The sequence below is a fragment of the Phascolarctos cinereus genome, unplaced genomic scaffold (genome assembly GCF_003287225.1).
Source record: "Phascolarctos cinereus isolate Bilbo 61053 unplaced genomic scaffold, phaCin_HiC Scaffold_1;HRSCAF=81, whole genome shotgun sequence".
Taxonomy (NCBI): Eukaryota; Metazoa; Chordata; class Mammalia; order Diprotodontia; family Phascolarctidae; genus Phascolarctos; species Phascolarctos cinereus.
The window spans coordinates 118,956,787-118,970,581 of NW_027555514.1; positions in this window are offsets into that span (position 1 = coordinate 118,956,787).

Below are 13,795 nucleotides of genomic sequence, written 5' to 3' on the forward strand. Positions count from 1 at the left end.
ATACTTAGAGAATCCTAGAGAATCAAGTAAAAAACTACTTGAAATAATAAACAACTTTAGCAAAGTTGCAGGCTATAAAATAAACCCACATAAATCATCAGCATTTCTATATATTACCAACAAAGCCCAACAGCAAGAGATAGAAAGAGAAATCCCATTTAAACTTACTGTAGACATTATAAAATATTTAGGAGTCTACCTCCGAAACAAACCCAGGAACTCTATGAACACAATTACAAAACACTTTTCACACAAATAAAATCAGATCTAAATAATTGGAAAAACATCAGTTGCTCATGGGTAGGCCGAGCTAATATAATAAAAATGACAATCCTACCTAAGCTAATTTACTTATTCAGTGCCATACCAATCAAACTACCAAAAAATTATTTTATAGAGTTAGAAAAAATAATAACAAGATTCATTTGGAAAAACAAAAGGTCCAGAATATCAAAGGAACTAATGAAAAGAAATGCAGGGGAAGGTGGCCTAGCAATTCCAGATCTTAAATTGTATTATAAAGCAGCAATCATCAAAACTGCTTGGTACTGGCTAAGAAATAGGGAGGTGGATCAGTGGAATAGGTTAAATATGCAAGACACAGTAGTCAATGACTATAGTAATCTATTATTTGATAAACCCAAAGACCCCAGCTTCTGGGATAAGAACCCACTCTTTGAAAAAAACTGCTGGGAAAACTGGAAAAGAGTATGGCAGAAACTAGGCATAGACCCAAATCTCACACCATATACCAAAATAAAGTCAAAATGGGTTCATGACTTAGATATAAAGGCTGATACCATAAGTAAACTGGGAGAACAAGGAATAGTTTACCTATCAGATCTATGGAGAACAGAAGAATTCATGACCAAACAGGAGATAGAGAACATTATGAAAAGCAAAATGGATAATTTTGATTACATTAAATTGAAAAGTTTTTGCACAAACAAAGCCAATGCAACTAAGATTAGAAGGAAGGTAGAAAATTGGGAAAGAATTTTTACAACCAGTCTCTCTGATAAAGGCCTCATTTCTAAAATATATAGAGAATTAAGACAAATTTATAAGAACACAAGCCATTCCCCAATTGATAAATGGTCAAAGGATATGAACAGACAGTTCTCAGATGAAGAAATTAAAGCCATCTATAGTCATATGAAAAAATGCTCTAAATCGTTATTGATTAGAGAAATGCAAATCAAAACAACTCTGAGGTACCACATCACACCTATCAGATTGGCCAACATGACAAAACAGGAAAATGATAAATGTTGGAGAAGATGTGGGAAAATTGGAACACTAATACATTGTTGGTGGAGTTGTGAAATGATCCAACCATTTTGGAGAACAATTTGGAACTATGCCCAAAGGGCTACAAAAATGTGCATACCCTTTGATCCAGCAATAGCACTTCTAGGGCTATATCCCAAAGAGATCAAACAAATGGGAAAAGGACCCACATGTACAAAAATATTCATAGCAGCTCTTTTTGTGGTGGCAAAGAATTGGAAATTGAGGATGCCCATCAATTGGGGAATGGCTGAGCAAGTTGTCATATATTAATGTAATGGAAAACCATTGTACTATAAGAAATGATGAACAGGCTGACTTCAGAAAAACCTGGGAAGATTTATATGGTCTGATGCTGAGTGAAGTGAGCAGAACCAAGAGGACTTGTTATACAGCAGCCATGTTATGCAATGACTAAGATTAAACTGAACCCTTCTCAGCATTACAAGGATCTAAGACATCTCCAGAGGCCTCGGATGGAAAATGCTGTCCACATCCAAAGAAAGAACTATGGAAGTCGAATCACTCTCACTTATTTTTACCTTCAGTTGAGTTTTGTGTCATCTTTCCGATGGTTCCTCCTACTGGTTTTAATTTTTACTTACAACTTCACTAATGTGAAAATATGTTTAATGGGTATGTAAATGTAAAGCCTATGTCAGATTGTGTGCTGTCTTGGGGAGGGGGGGGAGAAAAAAGGAGAAAAAAATTTCAACTCAATAGCATATGGAAAAAAAAAATTTTTAAAAATTTTAAAAAATAAAATAAGAATCATTCTCAAATTAACAATTTTGTTTGAAAAAGTGTCTATAGGTAGATTATAAAGAAATCCAAGGTATTAGCAAACATGTAAAATTCCATGAATCACTAATAATTTGAGAAATCTAAATTACAGCAACTCAATTTCTACCTCACATCCATCAGAATAGCAAAGTTGAGGGGGGGGGAAGGAAAATGCAAATGTTGAAGTAGCTGAAGATAAAAGACTCATTAATGCACATTTCACGAAACTGTGACTTGCTCCAGCCATTCTGAGCCAATTTGGAATTTTGCCTAAAAGATACTAACAGTATACACCTTTTCAGCCAGTCATACTGCTACTAACCTAGTACCTCAAAGAGATCAAGACGAAAAATGCCTAAGTATATACCAAAATATTTAAATGAGCTCTTTCAATGAAGGCAATTAAAGGAATGTCAACTAAAGAGGTAATCATCAATTTGATGATGGCTGGAGAAACCACAGCATAATAATGTAATGAAATATTTGTGTGCCCTAAAAAATGACAAGGGGAATAACTTCAGAGAAATCTAAGAAGTTAGACACATGAACTAACACAGAATGAAGAGAGCAGAACTAGAAGAACAATGTATACCATAACAACACTATAAAAACAAACAACTTGAAAGCCTCAATAATTCTGAATAACATAATGATCAAACATTATATCTGTTAATTAATGATAAAGAATGCTACCCAGCACTTGAGAAAGAAGAAATGAAATCAAAATGCAGAATGACATGTACATTTTTGGATATGGCCAATGTGTGAATTTTCTGTTTAATTCTGCATATTTCTTACAAAGGTTTTGTTTTATTTTTCTTCCAAAATGATGAGGTAAAGTAGGAGGGAGAGAAAATGTGTGTATTTTTAATCAAATGAAAAAAGAAGAATTCAAAGAATTCATAGATAATATTGCTCAAGTTATGAATTGGCAGTATCATTTAGAAAGCAATTGGGAATCATGTTTTAAAAAGACGCATATCTCAAGATAACCAAAGACAAAAAGGTCTTACATAAACCAAAATATTTATAGCAAAACCTTTTATAACGACAAGAAATAAAGCAAATATTCATCAGTTGTAGAATGACAAAGTGGAGTGCATGATGAAATATTACTGTCATAAGAAGTAGTGACTATGAAGAATGCAGAAAAAAAAAACATGAGAAGATGCTAACTGATGCAGAATGAAGTAAACAGAAACTGTAAAATAAGATACATAATGACTATAAAAAGGTAAATGGAAGAACAATCACCCTCCCCAAATTAAACCCACTCCAAAAGCGAATGGTGTACAATTATAATAATCAATCAAACTTGGCCCTGAAGAAATAGAAAAAAAAAATTCCCTCCCTTCTTGGTAGAGGTGAGAAAGATTATTGGTGTGAAATATGGAAGATAATGTCAAACCTGGCTGCTATGCTGGTTAGGATTAGAGAAATGCCTTTGCTCTCTCTTATTTGTTTTCAATCTTTACAAGGATACATTTAGAAATAAAGGTGAAGAAATTAAAACATCAATAAATGTAAGAACTGAATTTATCAGGAAATGTTTCAATTGTTTTTTTAAAAGGTCTCCAAATTTCAGAGGCCACCTCATTAATATTTGTTGATTTATTGAACAACTCAGTCTAACTCATACCTGAATAAAATCCCTCTGGAATAAACCCAAACAGTCAGCCATTCAGCCTTTGCTTGTAAATCTCCAGTGAGGAAAATCTCACTATTATATTTTCCCCTTAGATCACCTGTCTGAAAATTCTATTCATTATTCAAAGTTTTCCCTTTGGGGCCAAACAGAAGTCTATATTCTCCCTGTATCTTGTGATAGCTCTTGAAATAGTTAAAGACAGCTTTTAGGTCCCTACTGAGTCTTCTCTTCTCCACGGTAAATATCTTTAAATTCATATGAGACTAATATAATTTACTTCCTGAAAATTACTAGACTTGGTAATTACTAGATTGGAGAATGTTGTTGATATCAATTTCCTAGATTTTAAGACAGCATGTGATAACATCTGTCATGCTATTCTTCTGGGGAAAATGTAGAGATCAGACCTAGATGATAATATGATAAGGTGGATCTGGAAGTGATTGAAAGGCTACAAGTCATTCAGAAGCCAGCAGTGATCACTGTTCTAAGAGAACATTGAAAATGTATAGGGAAGACTGCAAGAATCTTCACTTGGACTTCTGCTATCATTTAACATTTTTATCAGTGACTCCAATAAAAACAATATGCTTATCAGATCTGCAGATGACACAAAAATGGGAGAGATTCTAAACCTGGATGATGAAGTGAAGATTTTTAAAGATTTCAATGGGCTAGAATGATGAGCTAAATCAAATAAGATTAAATTGAATAAGAATGAACAAAACTCTTCCATTAGGACCCTGAAAACTACCTTCACAAATAAAAAGTAAAGAAGGTGTGACTAAATGGTAGTTTATCTGAAATAATAATAAAAAATAAATGTAACTGGGTTTTTTAGTGAATTTCAAAGTCAACTTCATTTAGCAGGGTGATATTACCAAAAGGAAAGAAAAATAAAGGAAAAGATATGCTTCAATTTTCACTTCAAGTTCATCTTTTTCTCGCTGGAGGTGAATAGTATTTTTTATATTGGAATTGTCTTGGATCATTGTATTGAACAGAGTAGCTAAGTCTTTCACAGTTGATCAGGAGTACAATATTGTTGTTACTATGTACAGTGTTCTCCTGACTCTGCTCACTTTACCATGCATCAAATTGTAAAAGTCTTTCCAGGATTTTCTGAAACTATCCTCTCATCATTTCTTATAATACAATAGTATCCAATCACAATTATATATCACATGGAGTGCTATTGCAAAAGAAAGAAAGAAAGAAAGCAAGAAAGCAAGCAAGCAAGCAAGCAAGAAAGAAAGAAAGAAAGAAAGAAAGGAGATGCTAAATCTTGTATTATGCTGATTGTATTTCCACAATGCTTTAATTGTTTCTTTCTGGCTGCTTGCAATATTTTCTCCTTGACCTGGGAACTCTGGAATTTGGCTATAATATTCCTAGGGGTTTTCCTTTGGGGATCTCTTTCAGAGTGATCAGTGGATTCTTTCTATTTCTATTTTACCCTCTGGTTCTAGAATATCAGGGCAGTTTTCCGCGATAATTTCTTGAAAGATGATGTCTAGGCTCTTTTTTTTTTAATCATGGCTTCCAGGTAGTCCAAAAATTTTTAAATCATGACTCCTAGGGGCAGGTAGGTGGTATAGTAGAGACAGCACTGGCCCTGAAGTCAGGAGGACCTGAATTCAAATCCTGCCCCAGACCAAACACTTGACACACTAGCTGTGTGACCTGCGCAAGTCACTTAAGTCCAATTGCCTTAAAAATATATATATTTATAGGTCTCCTGGATCTGTTTTCCAGGTCAGTTGTTTTTCCAATGAGATATTTCACATTGTCTTCTATTTTTTTCATTATTTTGGTTTTGTTTTATAATATTTTGATTTCTCATAGAGTCATCAGCTTCCATTTGCTCCATTGTAATTTTTTTAAGGAATTCTTACCTCTCCTCTCAGAGACTCAGGTTCCTTATAGGTAAAATATGAATTGATTAGAAGACCTGTAAGGGTTTTGTTTCCAGTTCTAAATCCTATGAATATTTATCAAATAATAAAAAAATCCAATCACTGGTTAAAATTATAAAATGACTTGTTGAGACTCCTTTTTAACCAAGTGAAGTATTCATTTTGACCAAAAGAATAAACAGACTAAAGTTGGACTAAATAAAAGGATAACTGAGATTTGTAGATGTCTGGTATATGCAAACCTATGTAGATCTTAATTACAGCATGCGCTTTGGAAGGAAAAATCAATAGTTTTCTATAAAGGGCTAACATACTCACAAAATGCAATGTGATAAATAATGATCTGGAATTCTGACTGTGAAAGTAGTCATATAGATCTTCCATTTTTGAGTAGATAACAGAAAGGCATTTTAAAGAAATGGTAAAAAATCTACTTGAGGTCTTTTAAATTAGTGAAAAATGAGCACAAAACTCAGCTTAATAATCTATCTGAGGAAAAGCAAATGCACACTCTACCTTTCATATTTCCAGTCCATTCAGCAATTATACTTCAAGTACTTATTTTTCCCAACAACATGCTAGGTACTCCAAGAGATACAAAAGGGCAAGGCACAACATTGCTCTTAGAGACAAGAAATAAGAGTGCAGCACAACTAAAGAACAATTCGAAGGTAAGCATGAAATGATGAGATATTATACATGTGATGGCTAAAGAATGAAGTAATATGCATGAAAAGGGAAAATATTTCTTTTAAAATATTGTTGTTAACTACTGCTTTAAAAAAATTATTGGATGAAGCTCACCATTAGTACATTCTTCTTAATGGCCCTATTTAGAGCCATTTTGATGAGGACTACAATCATGTCCCCCAAAGGGTACAACGTTTAGTCACTCCATTGTTGTTTGCAGGGTAAATAAATAATCTATAGTTGAGATAACAGTTTTTTTCTTTAAATGAAAAACACATCTCATTATATATGTTTGTCCTATGGTAAATAGACAAGTGAAGGGACATTTGAGTAATTTAATTAAACATGCTGCTTTTACAGACAAGGAAAACATGAACTAGATAGGCCAAATATAATGGCTTTTTTTCAGTCCTCAACTTTCCTGACTTCTCTCAAGCCTCTGACATTCTCAATCAGACACTCTCTGTTGGCTAGCTTTTCATAACCCTGCTCTCTCCTGCTTCTTCTCCTACCTATCTGACTGTTCCTTCTCAGCTTCCTTTGCTGAATCCATCATGATATTTCCTTCCTGTGAGCATTTTTTACTGGCTCCCTTCTGTACCTAGCACTCTCCCTTCCCTTCTCTATCCCCTGGCTTCCTTCAAATCTCACTAATGCCCCATTTTCCACGTGAAGCCTGGTTCTCCTTAATCTTAGTATTCTCTGCTGAGAATACCCCCAATTGATCCTGTCTAAATCTTGTATTTTGCTGTAGAAATTGTAAAAAGCTGTATAAACCTGTATATTGCTGTTTATGTGTTTTTTTCCTCCCTTAGACTGAGTGCCTTGATAGGAGGGACTTTTAGTTTTATTTTTCCTTTCTTTGTAGATCCTAATACTTAACACAGTACCTAATACATAATCAATGCTTATAACATGCTTATTGATTGACTGACTTAAGTTACTTGCCTAAGGTCACACAGTTAGTTGGTGATGACAGGACTAGATCCTAGCATCACTTCCAACACACATCTATAAAGAAGTTAGAAGAGCCTCAGAATAATTTATTAGGCTTTGAACCTTTAGCTGAATTTGGAGTACGTATTGATCAGATACAGTGCTATCATGTAGCAGTACTCTAGGTTCTAGTGCCTCAAACCAAGCATAGCCAAAGCTGAAAAAAATAATACAAGAGAAAGAAATACACACAGTCACTACCCTAATTGCCTTTTCTGGGGCTTGGAACATTAGCAAAGGACAATTATTACCAATGGGGGTAAGGCTGCCCCTAGGGGGTTTGGGCCCCAGGCAAATACATCTTGAGGGGCCTGTGGAAACTATGAAAAGAATTAAATGATTTGATTAAAATGTGTTACAAAATTCATAAGATGATTTATACTTTTTTTTTAAATGAAGATTTAGAATAATGGATAGAAAAAAGGTACTTACATATTTATTGTCTAATCAGTGCAAGTGAAGATTATTCCTGGTGCCCAGGCAGAGTGGAGTAAATGGGACTTAAGGCTACTCAAAGGGAGAGCAGTTCAGTATCAACAAGGGAGGTGGTGTAATTGGTCACTGCTTGGTTTCAGGTGTACCTGGACTGGTGGGCAGGGCTCACAGCTCCAGTGATGAGACTCTAGGGTTGGTGGGCTGGTCTAGGAGAATTTCAGGCAGAGTAGTGCAGGGACTGAGCCACAACCCCTCACTCTCCCACCCCTCCACCCCCTCTTGTGGGCCCACTTGCAGATGGAGAGCTCTTCCCCCAATCGGGACCCAGCAGAGTTGGTGGAAATCAACGTAGGAACAAGAGGCAGCTACTGTAGTCACCCTCTGGGGTCTGAACTAAAAATCCCAGGGTTGCAAAAGTCTTTCTCTCAGCCACCAAATAGGCTTGGAGGCACCTGGCTGCAGAGCCAATTCTAAAATTGGGTGTTGGTGGTGATATCCTTGCCTCAGGTTGGGCAGGTCTCTTTTTAGGCAAACTGCTGGTACTGCTGTCCTCTAAAGCACCTGTCCATTAGGTGGAATTAGACACACTTCTCCGCAGCGCACTAGTCTTATCTTCCCTGAGCTTGCCTTTTCAACACATAAATGCTCAGTAACAACAGAGTTCAATGGTCAGTCTGAATATATCAGTAAATGGAAGTACTCCTTTTCCTTCAGTACCTTACTGGATATGTTGGAAATGTCAATCACCTAAGAAACAACCCAAACTTCTTTTTGTCTCCTTAGCTCATCTGGTTGACCTGAGTAAGAACAAGCTCTTCTGACTCCCAGCTCATCGTTCTTTTCCCAAAAGACTGACATCAATATAAACATAACCTTGTTAAATGAGTCGGCTAAACTTAGTTTCCTATTTATGGTCATTGTTAAGCCCTGACACAGATGAGTGCTCAGGTAATTCAAAGGAAGAGAAATACTGGACTTAATGAAGAAGAGCTTCAAGATCTCAGCATTTGTCACAGCCTTGCACTTAGTAATCTGCCTTTACCTTTACATTTGGGACCAAGGAAAACTTGCTACTTCATCATGTCTTCTGTGCTTCAGCAATGCAGAAATTAGAAGACAAGTTTTGAAAGGCACTGATTCCAAATTTTCTCTGTGGTTATGGCTGTAACAGGGTTTTCATATACTTATGGATTGCTGCTAATACTTTCATGCTTTTTTTTGTTTAAACTTTCTTCAGGTTTGCACCTGATGGCCTTAATCATCAATCATACTTGTATATCAAAGGAATTTCGTTCCACTCAAAATTCCAACTATTTTAAATAGAAGAAAAATACTGTGACCCCCATTCATTTGCAAGTTACTGTCAGATCACGAACCTTTTTTTTCTTTCCTATAATAAAGCTTTTCATAGTGCTATTATTCCACCTTGCAGATCACCTCTTTTATCCTCATTTCCTTGGATTCCTTTAGTTTCTTTTGGAAAATGCCCTTTTCCATTTCTTGAAGCTTGACTTCATTTAGTTAATATGTACAGCCTGCTTCCTATCATGTATCTCTTCACCCCCATTTTACATAAATTACTTAACGTTGTTTGAGGTCCTTGAGCAAGTTGTTGGTAAATTGGTTTAAAATCTTTTTGTATGCCTTGATGCAGACTCTTTTTTTCATTTTGGGCAGTAGTTTAGAATTTTTTTTTCCTACCATTTCTTTTTGCTATCGACAGTAGAGCTACTGTTACTCTTGACTTTTTCCTCAATCATTTCTGTTGTTGAAATTCTGAGACAGCAAATGAAAAGTAATTGATTTGGGGTAGAAGTAGGAGTTATATAAGCAGAATGATGGTTTAGCTTAGAAATGTTTTGAGATGGAATGGAGAAGCTGCACGTAAAATGATGAGAAAAAAAGGTACATAATCAACCTGACACAATGCTAGAAGAAATAGCTCACTGGGCCTTGTAAGAGACCAAATTCTAAAGCCATCCACATGATACTATTTAAGAAATACTTAAAAGCCTTCTCTAGTCCCCATATAATAATAAACATTTATGTAGCATTTCAGGTTGGCTAGGTAGTGCAGTGAATAGAGCACTGGGCCTGAAGTCAGGAAAACTGATCTTCCCATTTTCAAATCTGGTTTCAAACACTTACTAGCTGTGTGATTCCGCGCAAGTCACTTAACCCCAAATGCCTTGCCAAAAAAAGAGAAAGAAATCAAAGTAATCCTGTGAAATTGAATATTGATATTTAATTCTATTTTGTTAAGATTTAATCAAACTAAATTTATTAGTCTCTCTTCCTGTTCCTTACCCTTGCGAGTTTACTCAGGTAACTTCAAGTCATTTGAGTCACAATTCTATTCTGTTTACAGCAACCTCAGGTCACTTGGGTCTGATTTTGGTATTGGCTTTTGACTTGTACCTCAACCTTTGCAACTTCATTCCCTCATCTATATTCTAGAGAAAATTGCTTAACTTAAAGGTCAATCTCATCAGTCTAAACTGTTGTACCAACTCCCATTGGCTGCAGACTAATCCCATCGCCTGAGGACTACTCCAATCACCTGAGAATTCATCTCACCTCCCAATAATGCAAAAGGCAGGAGCTGAGATGACCCTTGTCCCACCTCCTCATAGAAACATCTAGTTAATTAGAATAGAACACACCTGTATTGCTTGAGATTTTGCTCAGTTATCTTGTTAATCACTACAAAAGACCCTTCAGTCCTTAACTTGGGGTCTTATGGTCACTGAAAGGTTTTTTGACCCCATTTATTGGCAATTGTTAGCCCTCTATTAAATTGATCATGCTTAGAACTTCATCTCAGTATTTCTCTTGCAACAATCTCCACTTATACCTGTGCTTTTAGCATTTTTTTAAAAAAACAGAAATAGCGATTGTATTTTGTCAAAAGCCTTTTCTGTTTCTAATGATATGATAATATGATTTTGGTTATTCTTCATACTAATATGATTTATTAGATGTATGATTTCCCCAATACTGAATGCACTCTGAATTCCTGGTTTAAATTCAATCTGGTCATAATGGACTATCTTTATGATAGACTGCTATAGTTTACCTTCTAATAATTTCTTTAAAATTTTTGCGCAGATGTGTTTTAGGGTTATTGACCTGATGTCTGTAAGCCATTATCAGTCAGCTAGAAAACTCTAGGAATTCAGCATCAGAACTACAGGCTCCCTGCTGGTTTGACATTCCTGAACCTGTTTTACTGCTGCAGCACCAGGGGCTGGATCTGAGAGGCCTGAACCACTTCAGGGGTCGGACCCACACAACTGCGGCTTGCTTCTAAACTTGTTTCTTACACAGTTCATAGCATTGGGCTCACAATTTCTCCTCACCTTTGACTGTCACCCTTAGGCACAGATCTATTTTTTAGTCTGCCCTGAATCTATGACCCATAACTGAGTAGTGAGAAACAGAGCTGCTATTTATCACCTATTCCTGGATCCTGCACAGAGTTGGACCCTTTGGAATGGATCTAGGGCCTCTTCTTACATCATACATAGCCATCGCCCTTTTCCGATCTCTGCACTGTAATGTTCAGTTCAGGTCTTTATGGCTAGACCCATTCCTAGGTTGAAAAACCTCTCTGTCAATATCCTTTTGCCAATCTAGGCTGGAAAAAATGATACCTGGAGATATTTCTTTTTTCTTGGACTTGCAGATTAGGACTCTGTCTAATACGTTTTCTAGATCTTTGAAGAGGAGTTGTAAAAGAGAGCCTGACTTCACTTCTTCCTGATACTCCAATATCTTGGCTCTGCCTCTGCCTCCAAGTTAATTATTTTCCCAGTAACAAAGGATTGGGGTCATTTTGGACTTTTCTTATTAGAGTCAGGAAATAAATATAAACAATAGCTACAGAAATGTAAAGGGAAGGAACAACCACAAAACGATAAAAACTGAATCTTCCAAAATTATAAAGATTAAGCCAGGCCCCCAATTAGATATATGAGAGAAAATCTCCCCATTCCTTTGTAAAAGTGCTTTTCATAGTGTAAAATATTGGGTATAATGTAAGTTTCCCCTCTATTATTCATCTCTCTCTTGGTGGAGAGAAGGGGTATGAAGTAGAGTATAGGAAATGTGAAAACCAAAGGTGTCAATAAAATCTATTTTTAAAAGAAAATATTTCCTTGGATTTTCAGAATTTAAAAGTATGTCATCTATTCTGGGTCTAATAGCATTGGAGATGTACTAAGCCAGCTTTTGTCTCCTTCCAGTAACAAGGATATGTATCTATTTGTTGTCACCATCTTTGAGCAAATAATACATGAATAAACAGGAGTTTCTTGTCCATACAGATAAGATAGATCATTCTGAAGAACAAGACCTACAGCCTTGAAGCTATTTAGATTCCTATTATTTGTCATGACCAAGAGATAATGGACATTTTCCTCAGCATTCTAGCTTTTCTCTGAATTGTTTGGATATTGAAATGTTAAAAACATTAATTTTATCCCAGACCTGATTTTTGGAAGAAGAATAAATGTGAACATTCCTAGAACTTCCTTTTCATTTTTCTATAATCTAGATAATGCTATAGGATTTAAATATTACGCATTGTGAACTGTCATGAACACTTCTTAATACCTTCAAGAATACCATATTAAGAGAGGAAAAAGTTTACTTCAGACCTGCCATTTTAAGTCAAAGTTAAAAATAAAGCATTTTTGGTAACATCTATACCAGGAATAACTTAAAAAGCAATTGGAATATTGCGCTGACATTTTTGTCTACTACTGGAATTTCATATTTTGTGTATATATAAACTGGTGTTAAAGTTGAAAGCAGAAAATGATTGTAATAGGAGTTCTATTTAAGGAAATGTTTATAGCTTAAAGTAAGGGTATTTTTCTTAGTTTTATGAAAAATAAAGAACAAAGCAATTTGCCTGGGTTTCATGAAATCCTAAATCTTTGAACATCTAGAATAAAAGAGAATATATTTGTGTTTGAATTATATTAATGATGATATTTACAGTATGCTTAAACTCTGTGTTGCATTCAAAAAACACCCTGGACAACTTTATTTTTTTTCTCTCTCTGTCTCACTAACATAAATAATACTCTTCTGGTCTGGTTAGCTCAGTGGGGTCGATAACAGTGCAAAAGGGCTGGGTCAAAGTTTGATCTCTGTACAAGCCGGTTAGCTTCACATTGAAGAAAAAATTCCACTCTGTGTTTACAGATTCCCCTGCTAGCCTTGTCTATCCATTTTGTAAGTACATGTCGTTGATCCCGAGGTGAGAGAATGTGAATACAACAGCATGAATCTATCCCCAATCTATGGAGGGAAAGCAGGGTCCTCAAAGAATGTGTTCTTCTGATAATGGATCAGAGATACATCAAAAGCTGTCGTGTGATATTTACACTTATGCATATGCTTTGCAATGAATAGGATGCAATAGATAATATGCTTGAATTACATTTTCTTGTTTGTCCTATCACTTTTAGTTCACTGTACAGGTCAAATCCATTTTTTTTTTTTTGGTACAGAGCCTCAGGTACACCTTCAAAGGTGTAATAGGTTTCAGTGTACAAGTTAAAAACCAAAGATATTAGGGGGACAGCTAGGTGGTGCAGTGGATAAAGCACTGGCCCTGAAGTCAGGAGGACCTGAGTTCAAATGCAACCTCAGACCAAACACTTGACACTTACTAGCTGTGTGACCCTGGGCAAGTCACTTAACCCCAATTGCCTAAAAAACAAACAAAAAACCAAAACAAAAAGCAAAACAAACAAACAAAAAAAACCACATAGATATTCCCTGAGGATTGCAACAGATTTTTAAAAATTTTTTTGATATGAGTACCACAACATTATTTTTAGTTAAACAATTTCTCTGTTTTCCTCTTTTGTCAGATACTTCAATATAGCTGCTTCTTCTAAATTATATTTCTATTAGACCAAACTGTGGTGAGAACATGCTGTCTTTCTACTCAGGCCTTCACACTCCAGTATTTGTTAATCCACAGGACTCTTCCTGACTCATTTAATCCTTGTATAAGTGACTG